This window comes from Triticum aestivum, chromosome 1A (genome assembly GCF_018294505.1).
Source record: "Triticum aestivum cultivar Chinese Spring chromosome 1A, IWGSC CS RefSeq v2.1, whole genome shotgun sequence".
Taxonomy (NCBI): domain Eukaryota; kingdom Viridiplantae; phylum Streptophyta; class Magnoliopsida; order Poales; family Poaceae; genus Triticum; species Triticum aestivum.
In genome coordinates this window covers 183,643,869-183,651,982 of record NC_057794.1, presented here as the reverse complement: position 1 = coordinate 183,651,982, position 8,114 = coordinate 183,643,869, and positions in this window count along the sequence as shown.

Sequence of the window (8,114 nt, the reverse complement as noted above, 5' to 3'; positions counted from 1 at the left end):
CTGCCTCCTCATCCTTTTTTCCGGAGCTTCTTGAACTTCTCCGGAGCGCAGCTCCATCACTTTACTCCCAATTCTATTGTGTATCTTGCTGCTTTCGTTTCCTTGTGTGAAAACTTCTTGGGTTGCCGCCCCCATTGGGGACTCTTCAAGCACATCTTCACTTGCCGCTCTCAGTCGGTCAAGAAGGCCAAGTCGAGTGACGAACGGAGGCAGGTGATCCAGCTGTGCGGGGGCCTGGCGATCCAGATGAGCGGAAAAAGTTCCTTTCCGTCTATCACTTTTCCCGAGTCAATCCGTGGGTGGCAGTCGACTTGGTTTTACTGTAAAGACCAGGTGACCCCAGGACAGTCGACTGGGCTTCCCCCTTTTTCTCTGAATCGAGCACAAAAACCTGCCTCTCTGAAAGTGACGCCGGAGGAAAAGGCGCAAGTCAAGGTGCTGGTCGGTCGAGTGGTTCAGCTTGTCCGCGAGGGTGTGACTGGCATGGACTTGTTGGAAGTCTTCCTTCGGAGGCACATCCAACCGCTTCAGGCTCGTGACCACCCGATGTGGCTGTACTCGGGTCTCGAAGACACCACTCGGATTCACCCAGAGGAGGTCACTGACGAGATGTTGGAAGGGTGGCTGTCGAGTATCACAGGGAACAAGGACAACCCCCGAGGAGACAGGAGGATTCCTCCACTCGACCAAACATACGAAGTGGACAAGGTCCGACCTTGCGTTTCCGACTGTGATCCTGCTTTCTTTATTTGTTCTCTTTGGATCAGTCGATTGACTTTTGTCTTGTTTGCTGTCCTCTAGGCCATTACTGAGATGTACTCGACACCCAATGGAGCACAGGAGCAGGCTGAGGAAGGAGAGGCGAGCGGAGGTGAAAGTGGAGACGAGAGAGAAGAGTGGGAATATGACGGCGAAGGAGAGGGGGATGACGACGACTCCAGTGAAGAGGAGGAGGAAGAAGTCGAACCTCCCTACTCGGAACGGCGATCCAAGCTTACACACGACCCTGCGCGGGAACATGGTAAGGAGACTGTCCCTGTTGGGCAGTCGTCGAAGCGCCCTCGGACCTCATCTCCAGCGCCGACAGAAAAAGCTCCCAAGCACCCACACGCGACGCCGTCCAAGCCGCCCAAGGCTCTGCCCAAGATGAATATGACTGTCCCCACCATTTCTGGGTAATAGCAGAATTTGTTTTCCTTTGTTGAACGTGATGGACTCTTGGTCGACTCATTGAATAAGCTGACTGACTTTCGAAATTTGCAGTGCTGCCACCTCGGAGATCTCCGCCAAGGACGATGATCAAGAGATGGAAGACGCTGTTACCTCCAACCCCGGTACGATTACTGATGCTCTACTTTTAGTCGACTGACGATTTCTTATAATTCTGGTTGATTGGATTTTTCTTGTAGCTCCTCCTCATGTCATTGACCTCCCTGATGATGACGATGAAGTGCCGCTAAGGGCGCAAAGGAACAGGAGGGCGCCGGCTGGCAAGACCCCACAAACTACTCCGGCACCCGAGGCCGTAGTCCGGGAGGGTGGTGATACCACTCGGGCTTCTGTGACCTTCGCTGAGCCTCTGACGAGTGTCCGGCCTTCGACGTCGACTGCAAATCCGCCTTCACTTTTTGCCACACACCACATCCCTGAGGACCAAGTGGGTGCCGCTAAAGAGTCTATACGCCAGGCGGGGATCATGATGGAGCAAGTGAAGGTGGTTCGGGAAGCCAGCCAAGCAGCTTATGACGCGAGTTCAACTCTTTAGAGCAACGTCCAGGTCAGTCGATTCACCGCTTGTTCTGTTAGGATATGCTATCTGAAGAATCTCTTTTCCGAAGATCTTTATATCTGTACACCCACTGGGTGTGTCTATTAATCTTTTTGACGAGTGGGGGCACGCTAAGTGCAACCACTGGGTGTAGTCCCCGAGACTACAGTGGACTGCTGGCAGTCGACTGTAGTCTTTATATTGTGTTGCTTTAGTTGAACTTCTTCACTCGGTCTGGTCAGGCCATGTCGAATGGAACTGTACATGGTCGACTGCGGGTAGTCGATTTTTTTGGGTCTAACCAGTGGGGGCACGCTGAGTGCACCCACTGGGTGTAGTCCCGAGACTACTGTTGAATGTTTTTGATTCGGCTGTAGTCTTAGAAACGCCATCATGGTCTCTTGGTTACTCGGAAGCAACTTATCTTGGATGTCTGTCGACAGATTTTTTTGCAAAAATCCTGCGAACTTGTGGCTCGCTACACTGAGTAGGAGAACAAACAGATCCAGCTAAACCTTGACTTGAAGCTTGCTTAGGAGAACTTGCAGAAGGCGAGGGACGAAGCAAAAGGTATGGCTGGTGAGCTTTTGTCGACTGTCCTTTCTTTCTGGCCGTCCTCGATGTTGATCTCACTTGCTGTTTCACAGACAAAATGGAGGAGGCTCTGAAGAAGAAGGATCAAGACCTTGCCGAAGCGCAGAAGGAGGCCCTGAACAAAATGAAGCTTGCTGAAGAAAAACTGGCTTCAGTCGTTACTCTTGAAAAGGAAAACTCCAGGCTGAAAACTGCTCTCGACGCGGCTAATCTAGAGGTCAGCCATCTGAAGAATGACAAGATAGCTCTGAATGACAAGGCAAGTGAACTAGCAGGGAAGAGGAATGATCTGGAGGCTTATCTCGGTGGACTCGCCAAGAAGCTGTTCGTCATGCTCGAGGGTAATTACTCCGGCCAGACTGACTTGCAGTTACCAAACCTGCATAGAGCCATTAACTTATCCTTGAATTGTGTTTACAGAATTCTGCCAGAACTTCAAAGAGGAGACCAGTCGAGTGGAGACAGACTTGGACCACATCAATTCTCCAGTGAAGGACGAGGCTGCTATGAACGTGCTCCGACTGGAATCTCGTGTTGCCGGCGTTGTTGACTATCTTGCTCGGTTGAAGGTTGCGATGTCGCGGATCGACACGTCGCTCTGGCCTAGGACGACGCTTCAGAATGACCTCGAGTCCCTGATGACTCGACTGAATGAAGTCCCAGGTCGAGTGGCGGAATGGAAGAAATCTTCTGCTAGATGTGACGCTGACGTCGCTCTATCTCTGGTCCGCATCCACTGCAAGGAGACACGAGAAGAAAAGTTGGCCACCATCCAAGTTGCCAATACCAGGAAGCACAACTTTCAAGACTTCATGGAGACTTTCATTGCTGCTGCCACTCGCATTGCAGACGGGATCGACTTGGACGAGTTCGTCGCCCCTTCCAGTCCTCCGCTTGAGGAATAAAAACTTTTATGCTTCACTTTAAATTTGCCTCGGAATGCCGAGTGGATTTTGTAACCGTTAAACTCTGTCGAGCTGGAGGCTCGAGTACTTTGATCTGCGGTCTAGGACCTTTGGATCTTATCTGAATTTGATTTATCGTTGAATATCTTCATGAATTATCTGTCGAGTGGAACTTGTTCTTCACTCGAAATAACTTTGTATTTGTGGTGCAGCTCCGAAGGAGAAGGTAGCAGTCGATTTGCACCTTGTCATCCTTGCAGATTGGGATGTGTTCCGTACTTAGGCGAGCACTGGGCTACAGCTAAGCCCCCGAGTGGAAGGTCTGATCAACACTCGGTAGGATTTTAAAAACATAGGCGAGTACTGGACTGCAGCTAAGCCCCCGAGTGGGAGGTCTGCTCTCCACTCGGTAGGATTATTTCAAACTTAGGCGAGTACTGGACTGCAGCTAAGCCCCCGAGTGGGAGGTCTGCTCTCCACTCGGTAGGATTATTTCAAACTTAGGCGAGTACTGGACTGCAGCTAAGCCCCCGAGTAGGAGGTCTGCTCTCCACTCGGTAGGATTTTTTCAAACTTAGGCGAGTACTGGACTGCAGCTAAGCCCCCGAGTGGGAGGTCTGCTCTCCACTCGGTAGGATTTTTTTAAACTTAGGCGAGTACTGGACTGCAGCTAAGCCCCTGAGTGGGAGGTCTGCTCTCCACTCGATAGGATTTTTTCAAACTTAGGCGAATACTGGATTGCAGCTAAGCCCCCGAGTGGGAGGTTTGCTCTCCACTTGGTAGGATTTTTTCAAACTTAGGCGAGTACTGGACTGCAGCTAAGCCCCCGAGTGGGAGGTTTGCTCTCCACTCGGTAGGATTTTTAAACACTTAGGCGAGCACTAGGCTGCAGCTAAGCCTCCGAGTGGGAGTCTGGCTCACCACTCGGTAGGATTTTTAAATACCTAGGCGAGCACTGGGCTGCAGCTAAGCCTTCGAGTGGGAGTCTGGCTCATCACTCGGTAGGATTTTTAAACACTTAGGCGAGCACTGGGCTGCAGCTAAGCCTCCGAGTGGGAGTCTGGCTCGCCACTCGGTAGGATTTTTAAACACTTAGGCAAGCACTGGGCTGCAGCTAAGCCTCCGAGTGGGAGTCTGGCTCACCACTCGGTAGGATTTTTAAACACTTAGGCGAGCACTGGGCTGGAGCTAAGCCTCCGAGTGGGAGTCTGGCTCGCCACTCGGTAGAATTTTTAAACACTTAGGCGAGCACCGGGCTGCAGCTAAGCCTCCGAGTGGGAGGCTGGCTCACCACTCGGTAGGATTTTTAAACACTTAGGCAAGCACTGGGCTGCACCTAAGCCTTCGAGTGGGAGCCTGGCTCACCACTCGGTAGGATTTTTAAACACTTAGGCGGGCACTGGGATGCAGCTAAGCCTCCGAGTGGGAGTCTGGCTCGCCACTCGGTAGGATTTTTAAACACTTAGGCAAGCACTGGGCTGCAGCTAAGCCTCGGAGTGGGAGTCTGGCTCGCCACTCGGTAGGATTTTTAAACACTTAGGCGAGCACTGGGCTGCAGCTAAGCCTCCGAGTGGGAGCCTGGCTCACCACTTGGTAGGATTTTTAAACACTTAGGCGAGCACTGGGCTGCAGCTAAGCCTCCGAGTGGGAGCCTGGCTTACCACTCGGTAGGATTTTTAAACACTTAGGCAAGCACTGGGCTGCATCTAAGCCTCCGAGTGGGAGTCTGGCTCGCCACTCAGTAGGATTTTTAAACACTTAGGCGAGCACTGGGCTGCAGCTAAGCCTCCGAGTGGGAGTCTGGCTCGCCACTCGGTAGGATTTTTAAACACTTAGGCGAGCACTGGACTGCAGCTAAGCCTCCGAGTGGGAGCCTGGCTCACCACTCGGTAGGATTTTTAAATACTTTGGCAAGTACTGGGCTGCAGCTAAGCCTCCGAGTGGGAGTCTGGCTCACCACTCGGTAGGATTTTTAAACACTTAGGCGAGCACTGGGCTGCAGCTAAGCCTCCGAGTGGGAGTCTGGCTCGCCACTCGGTAGGATTTTTAAACACTTAGGCGAGCACTGGGCTGCAGCTAAGCCTCCGAGTGGGAGTCTGGCTCACCACTCGGTAGGATTTTTTTTACAAACTTAGGCGAATCGGATTCACAGCTAAGCTAACCACTGGGGGATTTCACACGCAAACAAAAGCGACAACAATTATAGGAAAAATTGTAACACTCTTGTCTTTGATAAATAGACTACATAAGTTTTTCTTATTACATCTCAACCGAGTGAGAATTCAAGTGTAAAAGGGGCGGAGCAGTTCTGCATTCCAAGCTCGTGGCTCATCGATCTGGCGATCGACATTGTAAAGGTGATACACTCCATTGTGGAGGACTCTGGTGACGATGAAGGGACCTTCCCAAGTAGGAGCGAGCTTATGTGGTTTTTGTTGATCCACTCGGAGGACCAAATCTCCTTCTTGGAAGGCTCGACTCTTCACATTTCTAGCATGGAATCGACGCAAGTCTTGCTGATAAATGGTCGATCGGATCATAGCCATTTCTCTTTCTTCTTCCAGGAGGTCGACTGCGTCTTGCCGGGCTTGTTCTGCTTCATCTTCGGTATAAAGCTCGACTCGGGGTGCATTGTGAAGTAGATCACTCGGCAGGACTGCTTCCGCTCTGTAAACCAGAAAGAACGGAGTTCTTCCAGTCGACCGATTCGGGGTGGTCCTCAATCCCCACAGAACTGACGGAAGCTCGTCGACCCAAGCGCCTGCTGCGTGCTTGAGATCACGCATCAGCCGAGGCTTTAGTCCTTTGAGAATCAGACCATTTTCCCTTTCTGCTTGTCCATTCGACTAGGGGTGGGCGACCGATGCGTAGTTGACTCGTGTGCCTTGAGAGGCGCAAAAAGCTCTGAACTTGTCTGAATCAAAGTTTGACCCATTGTCGGTGATGATGCTTTGCGGGACTCCATATTTGAATGTTAACTCCGTGACGAAACTGATAGCAGTGCAAGCATCAAGATTCTTGATAGGCTTAGCTTCAATCCATTTGGTAAACTTGCCGACTGCCACAAGCACATGTGTGAAACCGCTCCTGCCTGTTCTCAGTGGACCAACCATGTCCAGTCCACAGCAAAGGGCCAGACGAGTGGAATGGTCTTCAGGGCTGATGCAGGCTTGTGCGACATGTTGGAGTAGAACTGGCACCCTTGACACTTGTCGACTATCTCTTTTGCCATTTCATTCGCTCTTGGCCAGTAAAATCCCGCTCGGTATGCTTTAGCCACAATGGTCCGAGAGGACGCATGATGACCACAGGTCCTCGAGTGGATATCATCAAGGACAATGTTGACGTTGAGCCCCCGTGCTCCATGGACAATTCCTCCACGATCTTGATAGAGATCGGAGTTGGTGTTGATGAAGGCCCTCATCCGAACATGATGATCGGAGGCAGGGCACAGTCCTCGGTCAAGCCAAGGTGACCAGTTGAGCCGGTGACAAAGACGTGGATGTCGCAGTTAATCTGCAGACGAGCCATCGATCCTTTTGCCGATCACACAACGGAAATCTCAATGAAAGCACCAATGTTGGTGTCAAAACCGGCAGATCTCGGGTAGGGGGTCCCGAACTGTGCGTCTAAGGATTGATGGTAATAGGAGACAGGGGACACGATGTTTACCCAGGTTCGGGCCCTCTTAATGGAGGTAATACCATACGTCCTGCTCTTGTTTATATTGATGGAGTATCAAGTACAGAGTTGATCTACCTCGAGATCATATGTTATGGTCTAAAACCTAAGGGTATGATGAATAATATGATAATCTATCGACTAGCCTGGCCTCGGCTTATATAACATACCAGAGGCCTAGTATAACAAGAGTCCTAGTCGAATACGTCGATGTAGAGGAGTCCTTGTCTTGATCACCAAGTCTTGTGGAATCTTCCTCGTATATGTCTTTGGTTGTTCGAACTGGCCCATGAGTATTCGGCCCTGGGGTCCTTGGCCCAATCCAACTGATCGGGAGATGACGTGGTGTGTACCCCCCCCAAGTCCAGGACACCGTCAGCAGCCATTTCCTATGGAAGAAATCCATAGATGACACCCGTCCTACGATGTGTCAAGAGAACAGGTGCGGAGCTGTCAAGATAGGATTGCATCCTGCATTCGTTCTCGTCTACATGAAGTTGCAGGTTCCTGCCGTGGGCTAGACTTTGATAAGGGATGAGAAGATTCACGTCACAGTGATCCCCGGCAAGCCAAACAGATAAGTTTACCTCTTGTCCATTAGTGTTCCGTAAACTATAACTTGTGCATAGAGAAACCTCGCCGCTCTCTTGGAACCAGGGTGCTCCCATCCGTGGCTCGAACGCTGCTTCAGCCTGGATGGTCGCAGTGGACCTTGGTAAAAAGAAGTGGGTGGGGGGTTGGCACCTATACGTCTCCAATGTATCTATAATTTATGAAGTATTCATTCTAATATATTATTATTCTTGGATGTTTTAGAATCATTTTATAGCAACTTTATATCATTTTTGGGACTAACCTATTGACCCAGTGCCCAATGCCAGTTGTTGTTTTTGCTTGTTTTTTACATCGCAGAAAATCAATATCAAACGGAGTCCAAACACCGTGAAACTTTTTGTGGATTTTTTATGGGCCAGAAGACTCCCAATGGGCCAAAGCAGCACCTGGGGGTGCCCCGAGGGGGGCACAACCCACCAGGGCACGCTAGGCCCCCTGGCGCGCCCATGTGGGTTGTGCCCACCTCAGTGGCCTCCCGTACCCCTTCTTTGGACTATACATTCCCAAATATTCCGAAACCCTTCGGGGTTAACCTAGATCAGAAGTTCCGC